This window comes from Odocoileus virginianus, chromosome 20, assembly GCF_023699985.2.
Source record: "Odocoileus virginianus isolate 20LAN1187 ecotype Illinois chromosome 20, Ovbor_1.2, whole genome shotgun sequence".
NCBI lineage: Eukaryota > Metazoa > Chordata > Mammalia > Artiodactyla > Cervidae > Odocoileus > Odocoileus virginianus.
Genome location: NC_069693.1, coordinates 40692779 through 40717654, shown reverse-complemented (window position 1 = coordinate 40717654; position 24876 = coordinate 40692779). Strand labels below are relative to the sequence as shown.

The 24876-nt window shown below is 44.8% G+C and overlaps 1 long non-coding RNA gene across 1 annotated transcript in view; it reads left to right on the top strand.

The window, feature by feature from the left end:
• Positions 1 to 13824, top strand: part of LOC110136085 (uncharacterized) — a 29452-nt gene extending 15628 nt beyond the window's left edge. Inside the window, exon 4 of the long non-coding RNA XR_002313526.2 lies at positions 13616 to 13824. This is a non-coding gene — a long non-coding RNA (uncharacterized lncRNA). The remainder of the gene's footprint in view (positions 1 to 13615) is intronic.
• Positions 13825 to 24876: the final 11052 nt, after the last annotated feature.

Here is a 24876-nt window from a genome sequence, read left to right as displayed (position 1 = left end):
GTGCACGGAGGAGATTGTGAACGGTTCTCATTAACAGCAGGGTGGGTGCATGAAAGGGTGGTGAGAAAGACGGCATCCAGGTGGCCCACGAGTGTCCTGTAACAGGAGTTATGAACTCTCTGCTGTGAAGGGTTTTAATCAGGAGAGTAACAGAATCAGGGTCTCACTGTGGCAACTTCATACTGGCTAGAGGGCAGAGGATGGATTGGAGGAGGCGAGACCAGGGCCAGGGAACCAGAGAGCAAGTTATTTCTGAAGCCAAGATCAGCAATGATGTTGACGTGACAATGAAGGGGCAGAGGAGAGGCTGGGTTTCAGATACTTATGAGGGAAGCGCTGCAGGGTTTGGTGAGAGACTGGGGCTAAGTGGAGTAACGAGAGGCAGTGACCCTTAATCCTGACACTACATGTGATTTATTGTGACTTATTGTGTGACTTTTGGCAAGTCACTTAACTTCTCTGAGCCTCAGTTCCCTCACCTATAATACGAAGGTAATATTGTTGGCCCCATAAAGCTTTAATGACAATGAAATGAAGTAATGCATGAAAAGTGCTTTACCCAGTACTTACCACATAGTAAACCTTTAATAAGTGGTGGTTAAAGTTTATTTTAGCACTGACCTTGTGGGGGATGTCCAGTGAGATACAAGGTGGGTTTTTCATTAATTGTTTATTTATTTTTGGCTGCACGGGGTCTTGGCTGCTGTATGCAGGCTTTCTCTAGTTGAGGTGAGCAGGGGCTACTCTCTAGTTGAGGTGAATAGAGGCTACTCTCTAGTTGGAGTGCACAGATTTTGTTGCCTTGTGGCATGTGGAATCTTCCCAGGCCAGGGATCGAGCCCAGGTCCCCAACATGGGCAGGCAGATTTTTAACTGCTGGACCACCAGGGAAGTCCAAGATATACTATGTTTTGAAGCAACATTGATCCTAACACAATCTTGAAGTAGATTATTTGAGGCATAAGCTGCTCCTAAGAAGCAAGCTCAAGTTATTTCTCTAGTGCAGGAAGACAAAAACTTAAGCATCTAACTTTCTTCTATTTCCCAGGTTCCCAGGAAAATGACCAACTGTATATAAAAATAGGAAAATACTTATATCAGCACAGAGTATTAGAGAAGGGTGATATTTATAGGCTAGAAAATCTAAAGAATGTCTGTGATATACACAGCAGAGGACCAGATTGAAGGATGGGCCAACCAAAGTCAGGATCCCTCAAATGAGAAGGAGCAATTTGCTTGATAACCATTTCAGAAAGATCTTTGCAAACCTTACCAATGGCCCAACTGCAGTGAGAACTAGAGATGGGAGTGGGCCAGAGCATTTGGAGCTGGTCAGCATCATAAGGAAATGCCCACAGCATCAAGGACATGGTGAGATGGATGCCCACAGCATAAATTCCTTGGGATTTAACCCAGAAGTTGACTGCCATTCTAGACCCAGGTCAGGGCATTGCCCCAATGAATTACTGACTGTCAAGCTTTAATAAACATGAATTCTTCATTTTCCCAACATCTAGTTTCTCTTATCTTAGTAATGACTCTGACAGTAGACTTGGTATTAATCTTTCCTTCATTCTGAGTTCACATGTTCTGAGCAGATTTCCACAGTGGAGTTCATGACCTAGTTCCAGTACATCCAGCACCAAGGAGACATTCATTCAGGAATGTTCACATCACCCAGGGTAGTCCAATCAGAATGGCTCACTTCACACCACTAAGGTACTGGGTTGGTAAAAAAAAGCTTGTAGGGGTTTACCTCAATACTGGGAGTTCAGGGGTAACCCTCAATGAACTTTTTGGCCAACTCAATAGCTATAACCAAAAAAAAAAAAAAAGATAATAACAGAGGTTAGGAAAGATGTAGGAAAATTGGAACCCTCCTGCATTGTGGTTTTTTTTTTTTTTTTTTTTTTTTTTTTTAGTTAGCTATTCACACTGGATCTGTTTTTGTTTATTTATTTGGCCACATCATGCAGCATGTGGGATCTTGGTTTCCCAACCAGGGATCAAACCCATGCCCCAGTGCAATGGAAATGCAGAGTCTTAACCACTGGACCACCAAGAAGTCTGGAACCCTCCTATTCTGTCAGCAGGACTGTAAAATGGTACAGCTGCTTTGGAAAACATTCTAGCAGTTCCTTAGAAGATCAAATATAGAGGTACCTTATAACCTAGCAATTCTATTCCAAAATATATACCTAAAAGAAATGAAATCAAATGAGCATGCAATGTACATACATGTTCACAGTGGCATTATAATAGTCAAAAGGTGAACACAACCCAAATGTTCATCAACTGGAGAATACAGAATATGGTATATCCACGCAAAGGAATGTTATTCAGCCATAAAAAAAGGTGAATGAAGTTCTGATGCATGCTATAACCTGGATGAACCTTGAAAATATTATGCTAAATGAAAAGAGCCAGTTAAAAAGGACCACATACTGGGACTTCCCTGGTGGTCCAGTGTCTAAGACTTTGTGCTCCCAATGCAGGGGACCCAAGTTTGATCCCTGGTCAGGGAACTGGATCCCGCATGCTATAACTAAGAATTGGCATACTGCAACTAAAGATCCTACATACTGCAAGTAAAAAGAAAAAAAAGAAAAAGAAAGGACCACATACTACTATATGATTCCATTTAGATGAAATGCCCAGAAGGGGTGAATCTATAGAGACAGAATGTAGGTCAGTAGCTTAGGTCTAGGGACTGGGAGGTTGAGGGGCTGGAGGGTGACCTCGAATAACGACAAGATTTCTTCTTGAGATAATGAAAAGGTTTTAAAACTGATAGTGCTGATAGTTACATACTTCTGTGAATATACTAAAACCATTGACATTTACATTTTAAATGCATCAATTGTATGGTATGTGAATGACATCTCAATAAATCTGTTATTAAAAAAAAAAAGTTTAGTGGGTGCCAAGGGGAAAACCCAAGCTCTAGGCCTGCTAGAGCTGACCTGCAGGGGTGTGAGGCCAGAGCTATTGTAGCCACTTTACCACCTAGAAGTTCTAGGGCCTCCCATGGGAACTCCAGAATAAAGGTAATTTAGCAGAAGACAGAACCAACTGATGGAAAGAAACCAGATTCTCAATCAAGGACATTGTACTCTGTATTCAGCTTCACTTGAAACCAGAACACCTTTATTTCCCTTCTTCACTTAACCTAGTCTGAATTGAACTTTGTATCACTTGTAAAAGACCCCCCCCCCCCATATAAATACCAAATAGGAGAAAGAAACTTTGAGTAAAGAGTGGGAACTTCAAGCCAAGAGTGGAAACTTTCCAATATGACTCCCTCCAGCTCTGACTCCCTTATCCTATCATTTTCTAGCTCCATTTTTCCTTCGGCTTCTGGATCTTCGAATCAAGAAAATGAAACTCCATCATGTTTAACCCACTCCTTTCTCCTATCATCCTGGCCTGAATGATTCAGACAGGGACACACACCATCTCCAGCAGAAGCCCCACTGATGGATAAACACAGAAAAGAAAGCAAAAAAAAAAAAAAAAATCGCAGGACATATGAAAAGACAGAACTGTTCAAAAAAGGGGGGACCACGGGTTCCTTCCAATAAAATTGAGTTACTTCAAGAAGATTTCTCAAGATTGTTCATTCAGGTCATCAGAAGGAACCAGAAACTGTGACTTCCATTTCCAGAGACCAACCTGAGCTGAACTGTTTCATTCTTTTTCCTCTCAAAACCTCATTATGACAACATTTAAAAAAGAAAGGAAGGAAGAACTTTACCAGTGTTAGAAAATAAGCTGTGATTGAACTAGAAACTTAAATGTTTTTTTTTTTTTTTTTTAAGAAGAGATGATGGAGAAGGAGAACGTTTGAAGTAAAAAATCAGGAGACCTATAGTGAAGGGCCCGGTCAGAAGTGCAAGGGCTGGACTTCCCTGGTAATCCAGTGGCTGAAACTCTGAGCTTCCGACATAGCAGGCACAGGTTTGATCCCTGAGCTGGGAACTAAAATCCCAAATGTTGGCTGGCCAAAAATTAAGAAATAATTTTTAAAAGAGAAGTGGAAGGATTGCCCCAAGAGTCTCAAAGACCCCTCAGAAATGGAGTCCTGTTGTTTATCAAGGGGGAACCACACAACAGTGGATATGGGGCAAATTCAAGGACTTTGGGAATTGCCCTACTGCTGCCCATAGGGAATTCCACCTTCTTCACATGGTAGACATAGTGTGGGAAGTAAAGAACAAGAATTGGTAAGGGACCCATAATGAGATCGGTTGTGCCAGAGAGAGGAGGGATTGGTGACCTGATGTGGGTCTGCTAATGCAGTCACAGCAGTAAACTTCCCTGCCAAATGAGAGGTGAACGTGGCCGCAAGACAGCGCAGCACAGTGGACGGAGTGGGCATATCTTAGTCCTGCAGACAGACAGCGTCAGACACCTCAGCCCCTGACACCTGCACAGGGCGAAAAGAAACGCTGGTGAGACAGTGAATTCTGTGTTGCACACTTACCTTCTCGAGTAGCTCACTTCCTGCTCCTCAGAGTCAACCGAACACCCAAACTAAAACTTAAAGCTGCAGAATAGATACAGAAGTTCTTTTTCCCTCTATGAGTAAAATTTCTATAAGGATTCTCACAGAATCTTTCTCAATCTCTGTTAATGGTTAGCAATTTGCCTATTGTAAGTATATATAATTTAAAAAATTTTAACAGACATATGTAATGTTTCTGTGATTTTAAAAAATGGAACTTATTCTGAGAACTAAAGCAATAATATTCTTGTGATATGAAACCACCAAGGGGAAAAAAAAACCCTCTAATTTGAGTATTTCTCATAAGATTTTGCCTCTTTTAATGGAAATAGAAAATTCAGAAAGATTGTTCCCCAGTGAAAAATACAGTCATGGAAATTTGCTAATGCCATTAAGGCAGTAAAGAACAGATTTAATAGAGCAGAAAGCTAAATCTGTGAATTCAGAAGTGAGCTCAAGGAATTCTGCCAGAAATCAATGAAAAGGAGAAAATACATGGAGACGGTGAAGAAAGAGAGAGAGAGGGAGATAGAAATGGGGAGAGAGAGATGGGGAGAGAAATAAGCTAGATACTAGGGAATCGAATATACACGTAGGAAAGATTTGAAATGGTGTCATCAGAAAAAATGAAGAAGAAAAAAAAGATCTGTTGGAAAAGTCCTCCAACTAAAGGACTTGTGCCTTTAGACTCTAAAGGCAAACTACATCGTATGATTTGTTCACCTGTTTTTGTAAACAAAGTTTTATTTTAACACAGCCAAGGCAAACTACATCCTATGAGTTGTCCACTTGTTTTTGCAAATAAAGTTTTATTTTAACACAGCCACATCTGTTCATTTATATGTTTTCTATGACTGCCTTCGGCTTACAACAGCAGAATTCTATACCTGTGACAGAAACCCCATGACCTCCAAAGCAACGTGGATGCTCAAGAAAAGATTTGCAACTCTGTTAAGAGTTCATTCAGACATCCATGGGGAAAATGTTTGAATTTCAAAGATACATTTAAAAAATGTTCCTCTGTGGAAAAAAACCCCAAATTCCCTCAAAAAAAAAAAAAAAAAAAGAAGGGAAGAAATTTCCATTAGGCCATGCTTTTCAGTAAATTCTAGGATAGAATTTTTCAAAATCTGAAGACTTCTGAAGGAATGAGACTTAGGAACAAAGAATTGTATGTGCAGCCAAACTGCCATTCTTGAAGGTGGGTAATTATTTGTGGAAGAACTCAGAACATATGCCATAGTTATTACTTTCTTGAAAAAAAATGATCAAAGAAATACTCCAGGTGGCTGAAAAATGAAGCAAAATAAATAATTCAGATACAAGGAAAAGCAGTATAAATGATTGCTCAGTAGAGAACACAAAAACTTTTAAGTTAATTTCTCAGTAATTGTAGTTAACATGATTATAAAACAATGTAAATGTCAAAAAATAATTCTGGGAAAAGATGACATCTAACATAAAAATATATTAATTATAATATTCTTATTCTCAAAGCCAGATGGAACTGGAAAAAGAATTGATGATAATAATACTGGTAATTATAGCTTCCATTTTTAGAAGTTACTGTGTATTAAGCACAAAAATAATGCTGATATAAATATTGTTTTTCATAAATCTTTGTACACATCTCTAATACTAATTCCTTAACATAAATTCTTAGAAAGTGAAATGCTGAGCCTAAGCATTTTAAAAATCTTTCCATATGATGGGAGGTTGAACTCTCACCAGAAACATGTAAGCTTTCATTTCTCTGAACCCTTTTGCCAACGTAGTTATTATCATTCTGCAATTAGTAATAGTTAAAATCGTGTATTAGAAGTAAAGAATTTGAAAAATTTTTTATAAATTAATTGAAGGTTATTTGCTATAATTCTATAACTTTCACTGATGTACTTAAGTAACAGAGATTCCCTGGTGTTCAGCAGTAAAGAATCCGCCTACAATGCAGGAGATGAAGGTTCAGTCCCTGGGTCGGGAAGATCCCCTAGAGGAGGGCATGGCAACTCACACTGGTATTCTTGCCTGGGAAATCCCACAGACAGAGGAGCCTGGTTGGCTACAGTCCATGGGGTGGCAAAGAGTTGGGCACGGCTGAAGCGGTTGAGCATACACACAACCCCCGACACTTTATTTATCTATTTAAAATTTTTTATTGGAGTATAGTTGATTTACAATGTTGTGTTAGTTTCAGGTATACAGCTAAGTAAATCAGTTGTCCATATATATATATATATATATATATATATATATATATTTCTGTTTTCTTTTTTTTTATTATTTTCCCATATAGGTCATTACAGAGTATTGAGTTCCCTGTTATACTGTGCGTTCTTATTAGTTATCTATTTTATATACACTAGTATGCATGTGTCTTTAGATTTTTTCATTTTTTGAGAAAGTATTAAGTGTCATGTTTTCCTCGTATATGAGTAACAATTTGGCAGGATGTCAAATTCTTTGTTTGGAGACAACATTTATGACCCACAATTGGGGGTTGGTTAAATAATTGACTGCACATTTCTTAGATGGAATTCCCTTACATCCATTCAAAGTCACATTTATAAAGGATATTAGAAGAATAAGAAACTTTTCACAATATAATAACAAATGAAAAAAAAATTTTTATATGAGATGATCCCATTTCTGAGGTTATTCATACCTTGTTGTTCTTGTTTAGTTGCTGAGTCGTGTCTGACTCTTTTGCAACCCTGTGAACTATATAGCCCTCCAGGCTCCTCTGGCCATGGGATTTCCAAGGCAAGAATACTGGAGTGGGTTGCCATTTCCTTCTCCATAAAACATACATATTATATACAAATAATAAGGGTGTGTGTGAACTACAAACAGGGACTAAGAGTTGAGAATATGAATATTTTTCTGTATGCTTTTCTCTATTTTCCAAGTTTTCCCCTTCAAGATTTTAATACATGGGGTAAAAAGATACCTTGTAAGTCAGCTGAATTAATAGGGGAACTTTCAAGTTTCCCAAGAACTAGGCTAGTATCTGGTTTTGCAGTGGGTATTTTGCCAATGTTTGTTGAATGACTAAGTGAGTGAGTGAGTGAATGAGTAAAAGTTGGTATGAGTTCTCCAGGCAGAATACTGTACCTTTTCTTGGGGTATCTTTGGATTGCCTGCCTTCTCCCTGGACCACATCCACTTGCTTCTTGATGCCAGATGCTCAGTAGCCTTAACTCCCACTCATCTCCCTGCCTGGATTTTTGCAGCTCCAAGCCATGGGATATCTCCCAGACCTCCTCCAGCTGACCACAGCTGCAGTCTCCCTAGGTTGCCCACTCCACCTGCTAGTCCTGGGCCCCAGATCTTCCTCTCTGGGGCCCCACTTTAGCCTTGACTTTTCTAGTTCTTCTTCCTTCTGGGATAGAAACCACCATTGGAGAAAATTCTTCCCCAATACCTTGAGAAATTGATCCAGGCCAACAGCAACGTTGACCCCATCCTATTAAGACCAGCATTATTCCAAGCCCCACTTCCCAGCTGATAAGTTTCCTTGAAGAGAATTTTAATTTCTAAAAAAATCACAAATTGATTCTTAAACTAAATAGTCCCTTAAGAGCAGGGCTTTGCTATTGTTTAGTCGCTCAGTCCTGTCCAACTCTTTGAGATTCCAGGGGCTGTAGCCCACCAGGCTCCCTTGTCCTTGGGATTTCCCAGGCAAGAATACTGGAGTGTTCTTGCCTGGGAAGTTCCTTCCCAGGAGGAGCCATTTCCTCCTCCCAGTGATCTTCCCAACCCAGGGATCAAACCCACATCTCCTGTACTGATGGGGAGATTCTTTATCATTGACCCAGCCGCCTGGGAAGCCTGAGGGCAGAGCTAATAGGCTCCATGAACACCAAATGATGCAACAACTGGTTGCATTCTGATTTGTCAGTACCCATGCTCAACCAGTACTTAAATATTTTTAATTTCACCCTTACTTCCATGGGAGTCTGAGGAAGAAACAGTTGGACAGTTTTCTTTGGCTGAATGAGACGTAGCAGATCGGTCTAACACATTTGGCCCTATCAAAAATAACTGAGATTATATAACCATAACCTCTCCCCAGAGCAAATATGCATTTGAGAGGCAGTGAAACATACATAATTATAGATGTAAAACACTAAAAATAGGTTCCGTGCCCCACACAGGCAGTGGAGAGCGTGGCACTTGAGTGCAATGCTGCCACGTATGGTGAGATTAATAGGAGCCGTGGCACCATCCCAGGTGGCCAAGCAAGGCAATGTGGAGCTATTAACAGACGTGAGAAGATAGAGCGAATTAAAACATTCGTCTGTGGAGGAGGTTGCGGCTTGTTTGAGCCTGTCGAAGCCTGTTCCAACAGACTGTGGTCTTCTCCCGGAGACAGGAAGTGAGAAGTCATCAACCTACCATGACGATTATATTGTGTTATGTTATATTACATTATTATTATAGCCAATCAGTATGAATATGGGTTTCTCAGGTAGCTCAATGGTAGAGAATCTGCTTGTCGATGCAGGAGATGCAGGAGGCGTGGGTTCAATTCCCGGGTCGAGAAGATTCCCCTAGAGGGGGAAATGACAACCCATTCCTAGTATTCTTGCCTGAAGAATCCCATGGACAGAGGAGCCTGGCAGTCTATAGTCCATGGGGCTGCAAAAGAGTTGGACACTGCTTAGCAACTAAACAACAAGTCAGTATGAATAGCTACAAAAACAATAATAATAATAGGAGCTTGTGCTTAAAAGCACATGCTGTATATTCCAAAAATTTTTCATCTTTATCCAATTCAACTAGTCTGTGTGGTGGACTATGTCAGGCAGTCTTGCTACGGAACAAACCAGTCCAACACTCGATGACTGAAAGCAACAAGGACTTATTATGTCTCACACTTCTGTAAGTAGGCAAGGCAACTGTACTCATTTCAGCTGGGAGGTTCACTAGTCTGGAAGATCCCAAGATGGCCTCATTCATGTCTAGCATCTGTGCTGGGCCTCATTCCTCTGTGCATCCTCTTACCCTCCCGGAGGCTAGACCAGCTTCCTCACTTGGTGGTCTCAGGGGCGGCATTCCAAGAGGACTATGGTAGAAGACACAAGGCCTCTTAAGGCCTCCCTTCCAAAGTTGTATGACATCACTTTTATCATGTTTTATTGGCCAAAACCAGTCACAAAGCCAGCCCCTGTTGAGAAGTGGAGAAATAGATTGTGCCACTCTACACAGGAGCAGCATAATGTTTTAACCATATTCCACTTAAGACAAAGGGGCTGTGTAATTTACTTACCTCATCTCACTGAATGCTCATAAGAACCTTGAAAAGGCAAGGATTGTTACCTATGCTTTATAGATACAGAAACGGAGACAGAAAGTTTAAACAAATTCCCCAAAGCCACACATCTGCACAGCCAGAGCGTCAATCTGAATTCAAGGCTGTGTGACATCAGACAGAGTACATATGTGCAATTCAATATTACTTAAGCATAACAAAGAATCAGTTTGGGTCATCCGTAGTGATGTGGAGGGACCTAGAGTCTGTCATACAGAGTGAAGTCAGAAAGGGAAAAATAAATATTGTATATTAATGCACGTATATGGAATCTAGAAAATGGTACAGATGAACCTATTTGCAGGGCAGGAATAGAGACACAGACGTAGAGAAGAGGCGTGTGGACACAGGGCGAAGGAGAGGGTGGGATGCGTTGGGAGAGTAGCACTGACATATATACACTACTGAGCAGAGAATAGACAGGCACTGGGGAGGCTGCTCTATTGCACAGGCAACTCAGCTTGGTACTCTGTGATGACCTAGAGGGTGGGAGGGAGGCAGGGAGGCTCAAGAGGGAGGAGTATATATATACATATGTATGTATCAGTTCAGTTCAGTCGCTCAGTCGTGTCCGACTCATTGAGACCCCATGAACCGCAGCACGCCAGGCCTCCCTGTCCATCACCAATTCCCGGAGTCCACCCAAACCCATGTCCATTGAGTCAGTGATGCCATCCAGCCATCTCATCCTCTGTCATCTGCTTCTCCTCCTGCCCTCAATCTTGCCCAGCATCAGGGTCTTTTCCAATGAGTCAGCTCTTCACATCAGGTGGCCAAAGTATTGGAGTTTCAGCTTCAGCATCAGTCTTTCCAATGAACACCCAAGACTGATCTCCTTTAGGATGGACTGGTTGGATCTCCTTGCAGTCCAAGGGACTCTCAAGAGTCTTCTCCAGCACCACAGTTCAAAAGCATCAATTCTTCAGTGCTCAGCTTTCTTTATAGTCCAACTCTCACATCTATACATGACTACTGGGAAAACCATAGCCTTGACAACATAGATCTTTGTTGGCAAAGTAATGTCTCTGCTTTTTAATATGCTGTCTAGGTTGGTCATAACTTTCCTCCCAAAGAGTAAGCGTCTTTTAATTTCATGGCTGCAGTCACCATCTGCAGTGGTTTTGGAACCCAGAAAAATAAAGTCAGCCACTGTTTCCACTGTTTCCCTATCTATTTGCCATGAAGTGATGGGACTGGATTCCATGATCTGAATGTTGCGCTTTAAGCCAACTTTTTCACTCTCCTCTTTCACTTTCATCAAGAGGCTTTTTAGTTCTTCTTCACTTTCTGCCATAAGGGTGGTGTCATCTGCATATCTGAGGTTATTGACGTTTCTCCTGCAATCTTGATTTCAGCTTGTGGTTCCTCCAGTCCAGAGTTTCTCATGATGTACTCTGCATGTAAGTTAAATAAGCAGGGTGACGATATACAGCCTTGATGTACTCCTTTTCCTATTTGGAACCAGTCTGTTGTTCCACGTCCAGTTCTAACTGTTGCTTCCTGACCTGCATACAGGTTTCTCAAGAGGTGGGTCAGGTGGTCTGATATTTTGTTGTACATCCGAAACTAACACAACATTGTAAAGGGATTATACTCCAATAAAAGAAAAATTAAAAAAAAGAAGGTTGTGTGACATCAAAATCCATTTTCTCCCCCCATGCTCCACATTCCCTCCTAACTTACCTAACTTGATTTCTATATCCCCGTCATGGGACTTAATGAAAGGAAGTAAGAACCATTTAGAATATGCCCAGACAGCTTCTGTATTGATCATTATTTCACAATCTGTTTCTCACCAGATCCTAACCAACCCATTGCACCTGGGCCCTCACTTGGCCACATCCCAGAGCCATACATATTCTGGCTGTCTGATCAGGTAAGGCCTCTGTCGAAAGCCGCAGTGATCCTACCCGCTGTACGGGGAAGGTGGACATGGTGCTCTTGCCTATGGTTGACGATGCACCTCTATCGTACTGGTGACTTCGCTGAAACCAACTTTGCTGACTTTCATGGTAACACCACGAAGCAGGCAGGAGTTTTTACGGCTGTCAGCACATGGCAGACCTGGGATCTCAAAATCAGATCACCTGCCTCCAGGATCACCCCAACTCTCATTCCAAAGCCAGAATCATGACTAACACTTTCTCGTCCCCCAGGCCGGCCTCCTGGTCATCCACGCCTGGAGAAGCACCTGAACTTTGAAATCCCACTTTTACAGTGAGCGAGACTAGGGTGCAGGAAAGTGTGATGGGTTTCTCTACTAGTCTCCAGGGACATTGGTGGCAGAGCTAGAACTCAGGCCTCCTGGCCCCCAGCCCTAACTTCTGCCTGAGAAGACAAGAAGGAAGAATCTTAAACTCTGGTGATACTCCCTGAGCCTGAGTGCCCCATGACAGCGTGGATTTGGCAGCATCCTTCCACGGCAAGTGAGGATGGAGTCATTTAAGAATAAGAGAACTTCCTGTCTCCTCCAAGCTGGTCAAAGAGCCCAGGCCTCTTTCTCCTCCTGGTTGGACATGGACATTGGGATCACAACTTGAGACTGGGGATGTACAGTAGTAATGGAGAAGATGCCAAGGACTGAGGCAGTGGGCTGGGGACCCCAGATGACTCACCCTCTGCAAACTCCCTTCTCCCAAGCCCGCCAAACCTCACACTGCTGAATCTTGCTTTGCAACACAACCTCCAACAAGGGACAAATCAGACCAGCAAATTAGAGTGGGATCTGTTCCTGGTTTTCTGTAGTTACTGAGTTGCCCAAATGCTCATCTACATGAGTTTACAGAGGCACCCACAGTCCATCAGCAGAGAGATCCAGAGGCTGTGAGGGGAGCTGATGGGAAAGAGACAATCGCTAGGAATGACTGTGTCATTGGGTCAATTCCACTCAGGTGGCGCTAGCAGTGAAGAACCCACTTGCCAATGCAGGAGATGTGTAAGAGACACGGGTTGGATGGCAACCCGCTCCAGTATCCCTGCCTGGAAAAGTCCATGGACAGAGGAGCATGGTGGGCTAGCATGCACAGGGCCACAAAGAGTTGGACACGACTGAGCTTGTGTGCACATATACGTTGCAGGTAAAGTGTAGTGGGAACACTGTATATTTTGATGGTACATTACAGGTTATAAAGCACAGTAACATCACGTGTCCCTGAAATGTGATCTTATTTTAGCTCTTTTAAAATCTATTATGCCAGGCACTGTGGTAAGTACTTTATATTTAAAAAAAAATTTTTTTTTCATTGTGGTAAAATATACATAGCTCAAATGCATAGCCTTAACAAATATTTTTCATACATACATAGATACACTTGAACTGTTTGTATTTTTGTGTGCAGTTCAGTGACATTAAATCTACTTGCATAGGTGTACAACCGTCACCCCCAACGCATTTCCAGAACTTTTCTTGCTTTCAAAACTGAACCTCTGTACCCATTAAACAGTAATTTCCATTCCCCCTTCTCCAGCCTCTGGAAACCACCATTCTACTTTCTGTCTTTGTGAATTTGACTAATCTGATACCTCATATAAGTAGAACCATACAGTGTCTGCACTTTGGAATCTGGCTTTTTTCATTTAGCATTGCATTTTCAAAGTTCATCCATGTCCTGGTATGTGTCAAATTTTCCCTCCTTAAGACTGAATAATATTCCATTTTATGAAGAGATCACATTTTGTTTATCCATTTATCTGTTGATGGACACTTAGGTTAGTTCCACCCTTTGGCTATTGTGAATGATGCTTTTATGAACACTGGTATGTGATTTTATATGCTTTTTGTCACTCTTCAAATCTTGCAGATGTTTCTGCTTTGTCATTTTAAGATGATGGAACCAGAGGTGGAGAGAAGGCACACCTTCCTGGGATCACACCCAGAAGATGGCATGGCCAGGACTTGATGCTGTCTAAACCCAGAGTCTTCAACTACAGTAAACTTCATTGTCTCCTTGGAGAGAAATATATGGAATTCTATAAGTGGATATACTTACTTATGGAAAAATGTATATAATAGTCGATAGTTCATGAAAATAAATCTATAATTAAGATCCAATGAAAGACACAAAATTTTGGACATTAAAGACAAAATATCTTATTCTCAGAGCAGACTAGTAGGTGTGTGAGGGTGAAGGGATCAGAGACCATTGCTAATCTCATTGCTAATGTTGGTGCTGATGTGGAAGGCAAGCCTTGGACATCTGAAGTGACAGGTCCAAGGTCACAGAGCAGAGCCAGGTCCCTGCCTAGGTGTTCTAAGACATTTCTAAAATATCAAAGGAAATAAACGTGTATTCTGATGAACAAATCCACACCCTCAGGTGGACATGGAGCCTGGGTGTTGGACGGGCCCTTTCCAGAAGACAGAGGCCACACATACAGTAGTCACCTCTGTGAACTGATAAAATGCTGAGTGCAAGAGTTTTCATGCACCTGCTCTTTGATCCTCACAAGGATTATATTGTTGCTAGCACCACTTTACAGATGGAAAAACTGAGGCTCAGAGTGGTTAATTGTTCTACTGGCACAGAGCTAGGAAGTTGCCGAGATGGGATGCAAAAGTTGAGTCCCTTAATCCCTTAGTTCTCCCCCAGCAAGAGGACTGGGTATGGTGTCAGAAAGAGATGAGCCTCCCCCCACTCCCCCTGCTCCTGTAACCTCCCAGCTCAGCACCGTTCCTCATCAGCAGGGTTGCCCCTGTGATGCATGCCTATCCCCACCCTCCCCTGGGACTTCCAGGGGTGAATTGACTACAGTGGATTTTGATTCTTTTATACAACCTTAGTCCACGTTCTCCAAAGAGCTTTTTATTCTTTTCATGCATTCATGTATTCATTCACTCACCAAATATTTATTGAGGTCCCATCATGCCCCAGCCATGGTCCTGACACCAAACCTACCAAAGTGAACAAGACAGACACTGTCTCTGCCCCAAGGATTCTAGTTGAAAGGGAGACAGACATAGCATAATAATATCATGATTTCAGGTGGTGACAAAAATTAAAGCCATAAAGGAAAAGAAAAAAAGGTAAAGAGATAGAAATGGGTGGGAGAGGGGTGATTACTTTAGACAGGGTGATCAAGGAGGGCTGTGTGGAGGAGGTGACAGAAAAGCAGAGGGAGCCGTGTGAAAGATGGCTTGGGTAATGAGGGGTGGTGCAGAGGGAATTCTAGTGTAAAAGCTCCGAGGCAGGGATGAGCTTGGAGGGTTTGAAGATGGACAAAGAGGAGACGCGTTATGTCTGAGATGGCAGAGGAGGGGGGAAGAGGTTTACCCAGGTTGGAGGGGTGGATGGAGAACTCTGAACCCTTGGTTAGTCATGGCAAGGAGTTTAGGAGTTACAATGGTGAAGGTGGGAAGCCATTGGAGGCTTCTGAGGAAGGATTTGGATTCTGATGGCAGGGAGGGGATCAGTGCTGGAGACTTGGAAGTCACCAGTTAGAATTTCCCAGCACCACCCACTCTAGGACTCAGGCAAAACTCAGGCTCACCCTGTCACAAAGGATGCCACATCTCCAACACACACACATAAACGTGTGCACGCACACACACACACACATGCACACACACTCACACCTATAAGGGATCCTGCTTGTTTCCTTATTTCACCAGCTCTGAAGAAGAAGGAAAAGTCAAGAAAACCAAAAGAAACATCAGACTTGTTATTCTGACTTGGCGTCAGGGACCTCCCAGATACGCCTCTCTCAACACGGCACTTCCCCTTTAAAACCGTCGCCTTTCCAGGGCTGTTTCTTCAGCTGGCGGGAGCAGTGAGGAGGCTGCAAGCCCTGCAGGTTTGGGAAACCCAGAGGACAGAGGGTTAGAGGCTGGGGGAGGAGAGGGAGGGAAGGGACAGGGGGCAGGCAGCAGAGAGCTGGCGAAACATCTGGAAACTGCCTGTTGCGAAGGCTGTGGGGTCCTGGTTCTAAGGAACCTGAAGCCATTGCTGCCGTGGTCTCCCCTTCGTATTAGGCAGAGGGCCAGGCCGCCCCAACCAACTTCTGCTGGGACACCTTCCCAGGCCACCTCCCTAAGATCGCGCTCAGCGCGAGCCTGTATGATTCACATGAGGAGCCCGACTCGTCCTGGTGATGAGGCTGGGGCTGTTTTGTGGTCTTAGTAAACAGGAAAGAGGAATAACAGCTCAGACTTTAAGACTGATGGGCTTGTTTCCAGGTTCAATTCTTCTACTTACCTCTGTGACCTTAGACAAATGACTTAACCTCTCTGAGCCTCAGTTTTCCTAATCTACAAAAATGGCCTATTGATACCCACCTCTTGGATATTATAGGATGGTTGTGATGGTTAAGTAGGAAAATAAACAGGAAGAGCTTCAGTCAGAAACTGATGCTGACAAGTACTCAAAAGGCAGTAACAAAAACTATTTCAATATTATTATTGTTGTTGTCTTCAGGGCAGAGAGCTAGGAAGGAGGAACTGGGATTCACACCCTCACTTGTCAGACTCTGAATATTCTGTTTGTTCTGCCACCCCCTGTTCATTACAGTGATCATATCAGGTAGGCAGGGTCTACCTGATTCTGACCTGATAACCATGGAACCAGGATCTCCAGGGTTCCCAGTGCAGGGGCTGACCTGGCAGCTGCAACGTGTTTCAGAGAACAGGGCAGACACGAGAGAGGAAGCAAGGAAGGGAAGAAGGAAGGAACAGGATCAGGTCTGTCCTCCACCTCAGGATCTGTGAGGCTGGCGGTCTGCACCGTCCAGAACATCCACAATTTCTCCCAGTCTCCACACCCTTGTTACATCAGGTGGAACCGCTGCCTTTTCTCTTTATCCCAAGTGGACCTTGTGATAATGTCAACCAGAGTGTTGTGGCAACGACTCCATGTGACTTCCAATGTCATGCTCTCAGAGAAAAAAGTGTCAGGGAGGGTCTGGCGGGCCCAGGGGATGGATACGGGGTGGTGCCTAGAGAAGGGGACCCTAGGTTCCGAGGTAGATTGCCTCATTCATTTCCTACCCATGAATTCACTTATCAAATACATATTGAGCACCTACTGTGTGCCAGGCACTCTTTTAGGTACTGAGAAAACAAGACTGAACAAAAGAGACCAACCTCCCTGATTTCAAGGGCTTCACGTTCTACTGGGGGATAGATAAAAAACCAAAGAATCATATCCTTCCACAAGTCATTTGGGCTTAAACTTTCTCACTGCACCCTCCTATTGGAAAGAGAAGTAGAACCCCTTTCCTTAATAGGAGCCTGAACCCCTGGATGTCCCGCCTTGATGCCTGGAGCCCCTGGATGGGCCCGTGGTGGTGCAGTGTGACACAGACGGCAGCTGGGCTGCAGGTCAGGAGCCCCGGGTTTGAGTCGTCGCTCAGTGATCTGGCCGAGTCATGTTGTCACGCGCTTCCTCAGTTTGCTCACCTGTCTAATGGGGATAATCAACCTAGTTCTGCTTGCCTCCCAAGAATGCTGTGAAGTCAAACTGGGCCTGGTTGTAAAACATAGTCTACAAATCTTAAAGTGCTGTTTAGGTATGTGTGTGTTAGTTGCTCAGTCATGTCTGACTCTTTGCAACCCCATGCTTGCTAGGTTCCTCTGTCCATGGAGTTCTCCAGGCAAGGATACTGGAGTGGGTTGCCATTTCCTTCTGGAAATCTTCCTGACCCAGGGACTCAAACCCGGGTCTTCTGCATTGGCAGGCAGATTCTTTACCATCTGAGCCACCCCGGAAGCAGTTTAGGTATAAGAAATTAGAATTCCCATGATGAGCTCTGGCCAGAAAGGCTGAATTCTTTCCAGCACAACTTCCTAATTCAGGCCATAAACTGGAATGGGAAGAGAAGGGCCTGCCTTCCCAGGAAGCAGCCGTTGACACCAATATGGTGAAACCAAAGGTCCCACTTGGAGCCACGGGCCTTGTTCACACCTGTGCATGGGGCAGAGATGACAGCCTCACCTGTGAATTTCCCAACCTACCCTCATTTTGCCCATGTTGGCTCCCCCAAGCCCCCCTCTGGTGGGGGGGTGGGGGTTGGACTTGAGAATCTGCCACTTTGCATCACTGGGGAGGAAAATCAGGCAGACTGACATTTTATTTCATCAAAGCCTCATTTTCCATCTCAGTCATTACATAGAATTTTGCTTTAAAATGATTAATAAGTTTGAATCCATATAGCAAGTTATAGATTAACAATTGTGGGCCCCAGAGGCGAGAACAAAAGAAACTTCATTATTGCATTTCATTCATCAAACCTCTAATAAGAATGTCATTCCTTATGCGCCTTTGCCTTCCAACTCTGAACAATAGGCCATTTCCCAGGACTCTGTGTGACCTAACAACAACCCAAAAATGAATATGTCCACCTGTGAGGAAAAATATCACCCTGGATTTACAATGGCCCACTGAGCTAAGAAAAGGAATTCTCAAGAATGTTCCTCTGGGCTTTAGTGACCAGGCCGGGCAAACCTTAGCAGGAAAAGGGAATTGCAAGGCTCTGGTTTTCAGCAGGCCTCAAGAAAAATATTCAAATGATGCTTTTGCAAGTTACATGCCTGCAATTATTCCAAAAACAACACCCTAAAATAGATGAACCAGTAGGTCAGGAAACGATTTTCCTTAGAGAGTAATGTCTCCTGCAACCTGCCAGCCATGTGAGTGATTTACACGCCAGCCTTGCAGGTATTATGGGCTGCCCTCACAGAGGCACGGCTCCTCCGTCTGGTCCTTGCACGCTTCCCACCAATCTGGAGCTGGCTCGGCCTCCGTGGCATTTTTAGGTAGACTGTGGGCTCTTTCACAGGCTCTTGTGCTTTCTTCCACTCCCCCCACCTCATAAGCGCACCTTATGTGTCTCCAAGGCTCGCTCAGCTCCTTCCTCTCTGCTCGAGACGTTTTTCCGTCTCACTCAGCATTTCCATCAGCCGGGGTTCAGGCCAGCCAGCAGCCACCTGACCCCTGGTGAACTTTCCTGGGAAAGTCTCCTGGTTCTCCCACTCGCTGCCCTGTCTTCCAGGCATGTGCTCATCAGACCCAGGAGACAAGGAAGCAGAGAGCCATCCAGCAGCTCTCAGAAGGGTCTAGCCTTCCTCTGATGCATAGTTACTCCTTTGCCAGGCTGCGTGTGAGGAGCTAAGGTTGTGACATTGACCAAGCCAAGGCCCTTTTGAAAAACAAATCACGAAACCACTAGAACAGGTTGTTACCCATGCACTAAAAGCAAACATGATGTTGGGGTGAAAAAGAGGGGATGCAGAGGGGATGTTATTACAAAGCTATATGACAAACCTAGACAGTATATTAAAAAGCGGAGACATCACTTTGCCGACAAAGTCTTTATAGTCAAGGTTATGATTTTTCCAGTGGTCATGTATGGATGTGAGAGCTGGACCATGAAGAAAGCTGAGCGTCCAAGAATTGATGCTTTCAAACTGTGGTGCTGAAGAAGACTCTTGAGAGTCCCTTGGACTGCAAGGAGATCAAATCAATCAATCCTAAAGGAAATTAACCCTGAATATTAATTGAAAGGACTGATGGCTGAAGCTGAAGCTCCAATACTTTGGCCACCTAATGAGAAGAGCTGACTCACTGGAAAAGACCCCAATGCTGGGAAAGAGTGAAGGCAAAAGTAGAAAGGGGGTGGCAGAAGATGAGATGGTTTGATAGCATCACCAACTCAGTGGACATGAATTTGAGCAAACTCTGGGAGGATGCTGGGTAGGACAGAGAGCAAGCACTGCTCCTGCTTGCTTAAACAATGCCTTTTGAAGAATTAGTAAAAAGTCTCTCCTCTGGACAGATGTGGCCCCTGGGTGTGTGGCTTCATGAACAGTTGGTGCGTTTGGCAAAGGATAGGCTCTCGTTCTCCCAGTACTGACACTGCTCCCCGCCCCTCACACAGCTTGGCTGCAGAACTGGGCTGATGTTGGCCGTCCTCAGACAAGTCTCCCCAAGACAGGGAGCAACCTACGTTTCGCTATCTGGAGTTACTCCTGGAAAATACCATTCAAGGAGATGCTGGAGGGGTGGTGTTGCTGGCTGAACAATGTTTTCCCCCAAATTCCTATTGAAGCCCTGACCCCCAGCACCTCAGAAAGTGACAGCATTGGAGGTGATTAAAATCACCTTTTAAAGAGGTGATTAAGTTCAAATGAGGCCTTGAGTGGGCTCTAATCCAATATGAGTGCCTCCCTCCTATGAAGAGGAAATTTGGGGCATTCCCTTGTGGTCCAGTGATTAGGACATCTTGCTCTCATTGCTGATGGTCTGGGTTCAGTCCCTGGTTGGGGATCTAAGATCCCACAAGCTGCACAGTATGACCAAAAATACATATAAGAAGAAGAGGAAATTTGGACACAGAGATGCCAGGATGTGCATACACAGAGAAAAGATATTGTGAGGCAACAGGGAGAAGGAGGTGTCTATAAACGAAGGAGAGAGGCCTCAGGAGGAGCAACCCTACAGGCAGACACCTTGAGCTCAGACTTCCAACCTCGAGAACTTCAAGAAAGTATATATCTGTTGCTGAAGCCATCTAATCTGAATTTTTTGGAAGGAGCCATCCAGTTTCCCCGCAAAGGTCTTCCCAGGTGATGCTAGTGGTACAGAATATGCTGGCCAATGCAGGAGACACAAGAGACGTGAATTCGATCCCTGGGTCAGGAAGATCCCCTGGAGAAGGAAATGGAAACTTATTCCAGCATTCTTGCCTGGAGAATCCCATGGACAGAGGAGCCTGGTGGGCTCCAGTCCATGGGGTCAAAAAGAGTCAGACACGACTGAGCGACTAAGAACATTTTCCAGTTTCCCAGCAAAGGAGATTGTAGGTAGGAAGGTCCCATGGCAGGGCAGGACTTGGTGTGTTTAAAGACCAGAAATGCTGCCAGTGGGGCTGGGACCCAGGAAACCAGGCAGGAAGGGAGGGCCCAAGGGGTTGGTGAGGCCACCGACTCAGGCAGGTGACTGCAGTGGCGGGTGTGACTCAGGCAGGAGAAGCCCCAGGTCCGAGGCCATCTACCCATGTAGGGTTGGGGCAGAGGAGGGGTACACGGATGCGGGATGGACCTCTAGGGGCTAGCCTAGCACTACTACTTCCTCGAGGAGGACCTGTGACTGCAGGGCTCCCATACCTCATGTTATAACCGGAAAGCAAAGCCCAGAGCAGAGGTGGCATGCACCACCATCCCCGGATACATATCTTTTTCATTTTAAAATTTTATTATCTATTTATTTTTGGCTATGCTAGATCTTCGTTGCTATGCACGGGTTTTCTTTTGTTGTGGCGAATGGGGACTATTCTCTAGCTTCTGTTGTTTTTCAGTCACTCAGTCGTGTCTGGCTCTTTGTGACCTCATGGGCTGCAGCACGCCAGGCTTCCCTGTCCTTCACCATCTCCCAGAGCTTGCTCAAACTCACGTCCACTGAGTCGGTGATGCCATCCAACCATTTCATCTTCTGTCGTCCCCTTCTCCTCCTGCCTTCAGTCTTTCCCAGCATCAGAGCCTAGTTGTGTGCGGGCTTATTGTGATGGCTTCTCTTGTTGCAGAGCACAGGCTCCAGCAGTTGTGGTTCATGGGCTTAGTTGCCCCGAGACATGTGGGATCCTCCCGGACCAGGGATCGAACCCATGTCCCCTGCATTGACAGGTCGATTCTTAACCACTGGCACTAGGGAAGTCCCCAGATAACTTCTTGCATGCAGAATTTTTCTTTTCTTTCTAAGGATTCATTCCTTAAAATAAGTCCCAGGAGGGAGATAATAAGAACATGAACATTTGCTTTGGGTCACTTGTTTATGCCTCATTCAGAACCAATTTGACCGCAGGGTTCACTTATTGAAATGTTGCTCTTTTTAAACAGCCGCAACTGTGAGGGCCTGACTCACTCTGCTTCAGTGGAGGGCCCGACTCACTCTGCTTCAGTGGAGGGATGGGTGCAGGAACCAGGAACTCCGTCCAAAGGCTCCCGGCATTCGGCACTCATTCAGAATCGTCACCTCATTGTCAGAGACTCTGGGCACGGTTCACACATGCAAACCGCCTGCACCTCCCCACCATGGCCCCCCAGAAGCAGAGGCCGAGCTTCCTGAGTCTCACATAAGCCCTCAAGCCTCTCTTTTCACCACACTCCCAGCCTCGCTCAGCACCTCCTCTTCAACCCCAAGAGGAAAGACACCAGTTCCAGCCGGGCACTTAGAGTCCTTAAGCTTGTTCAGACCCTGGAGGGAACAGTTGATTAAGAAAGACAGCCAAGATTCTGGGGTCCTGAGGCCGGGGTCGGAACTCAGTTCCTCGCTCCCGCCACTCCTGGCTGTGCTTGGTCGTATTACTCGACTTTTCTGAGTCTCCGTTTGCTTCTCAGAAAGGCGAGGGTCCTGACGGGTTCCGCTCCCAGAGCTGTTCTGAGAACAGGGTGAGGCAAAGTGTAGCTTTGCTCTCGTCAAGGAGCCAGGGCTGAAGTAACAGACCTTCTTCTCATTTAGCTCAAGAGAAGGGAAAGAATAGGGTGATTATGAAATACAGGGATCTGGAGGCATCTGCAAAGAACTATCCTGCAGGGGTTAGAGTGTCCTGAGGCAGATTTATCAGGTGGGAAGGCCTGAGGAGGGGGCTTCCCTTTCCAGGAGGAGGCCGGGCCCCTGGCTGGCTCTCTCCCGAAGAGCTTCCTGTCACACCGCGGCCTATGCGTGGTCCAAGGGGGCCACTTTCTCTGACACCCTGGCTCCCCACCTGCCACCCTTTCTGCTTCAAGACGCACAGTCGACACCCCATTTCCTCTAGGTTCTCGGTGTCTCTTGATCCAAATTCTTCACAGAAAGCTTGGATCTGGTGGGCTTGCCGTGGAGCCTATTGGTGAGCTGCCTTTCAGTGAGGAGCTGCGGATGTGAGGGAGGCTGGATGCTGGGTGAGGTGACCACGGGTGATTTCTGAGGAGGAGAGAACTGTTATAAAATGCTCTGCAAAGGCTACTTTGTTTTGTTCTATTTATTTTACTTTTTTAAACCCTACTGATCCTTATCTCTAAAATAGCCTATTGTCTGTTGACCATGATTTGGTCTTTCTTTCACACACACTACCTGTCCAGGTGGTGACCAGGTTTTAGACCTTTTCACCAATCCCTCTTGGACCCAGCACTCTGCCAGGAAGTGAACATTTGTTACGTGTGTGAATAAGCCACCCCATGACCCTCCTCTTCAAAGTCTTTCTGAAGAGTTGGCCAATTGGCCCAAACTCAACTCTCTAATCAACAGAACAAGCTGCCCTCAGTGTTGACCACCAAGCTTCCGTCCCATCACTGGGATAAAACATTCTCTCTTGTTCCTCATCATTTAATCCCACCTTACTGGTTGTCAAGACCTCTGTGTTTCCACTTCTGGCCTGTGAGGAGTGCTCAGACATGTTACCCCACCTCCCCGAAGTTGTGGCTTTAGCCAGACTGAACTACAATCCCCAGAATTCTTTAGAATTTCTTTAGAGTTCTTTTTTAAATTTTTTAAATTACTTTTGGGTTTCCCTGCTCAGTTGGTAAAGAATCTGCCTGCAATGCAGGAGACCCTGGTTTGATTTCTGAGTCAGGAAGATTCACTGGAGAAGGGATTGGTTACCCACTCCAGTATTCTTGGGCTTTCCTTGTGGCTCAGCTGGTAAAGAATCTGCCTGCAAATGTGGAAGACCTGGGTTCATTCCCTGGGTTGGGAAGATCCCCTGGAGAAGGGAAAGGCTACCCACTCCAATATTCTGGCATGGACTGTCACAAAGAGTCAGACACGACTAAGCGACTTTCACTTCACTAATTTACTTTATTTAAAAGTTATTATTACTATTATTAATTTTAGCTGTACTGGCTCTTCATTGATGTGCAGGCTTAGTTGTTCCATGACATGCGGGATCTTAGTTCCCCAAGCCTTGCATTGGAAGGTGGATTATTTATCACTGGACCACGTGGGAAGTCCCCTCTTAAAAGTTCTTTGGAGTTCCAGTTGGAGGGTGGGGCACGGGGGCAACTTGGGGGAGATCTGGGGAGGGTGTGTGGGAGGGAGGCGGCAGGCTTTTTGTAGCCACATCTGCTGCCTCAACAAAAGTGAATAAGCAGCAGCTGCGCCTGTACCGCTCTATCTTTCCCTGCATCTTCCTTCAGCATCCTGAGCTCTGATGAAGGGCTCCCAGTTCTGCAAACACCCACTGCACTGAGATCAGAGACAAAATTTCCATCTGTCCCTGGGGGCGCCAGCTCCTGCCACCTTTCCAGCTTGTTCTCACCCTCCTGACTTTATATCCATCTTCTTTTCCCTGAGGACAAGTTCCAGCCTCAGACAAAGGAGAACAGCCTTCCAGGGACATCTTAACCAGCCCCCTAGCCCCAAGTGCCACATCGAATCCCTGGAACAGGCACACCTCCTAATGGGTTCTGCTTCTCAGATTGAACCCTGACTGATGTGTCTGCCAACACCTGTCTGCTCCCACGCAAACCAAGGAGGCTAGGCCTGGATAAAACTGTTAACATTTCCCTTCTTCCCCTGTCTGGGTGGATGTGCTTTAAATTCAGAGGAATTCTAACATCATCCAAACAATTCCTTTGGAAACCAGAGCTATATTTACTACTAAAGTTATCAGCACCACATTTCTACTGAAAGGCAGACAAGGAGAAGGAAAAATATTCCTGGTTCCAGCTGACTTTGTGGGAGATGCTCTACAACTTTCAGATGAAATTTACATGCATCAGTAAGGGTATCACTACCTCCAGGAAGCTAAGAGTCATCATCACTCACAGTGACATCTTACGTATGCCTTCTCAGGGGTGCCTCACAGAACTTGGACAGCAAGCAGGGCAGGGAATGGCCTTGTCGTATTATAGCCGAGGAGACTGAGGCTTGGGGTGGCTCTGTGATGTACCCAGGCTTCCATAACTCAAAAGCCAGAGGTTGCAAACCTAGGGGCCTGAGAACCTAGCACAGCCTTTGGTTTTGTTTTATTTGGCACAGGCAGTATTTTTTGTCTGGTTTGGTTTGTGTTTTTTATTAGCTTCCAACATTTGAAAATCAGGAAACTTGACCCTCTTCCCCCTTTAAAAAAAAAAAAATCCAGATTTGCTCTTTGG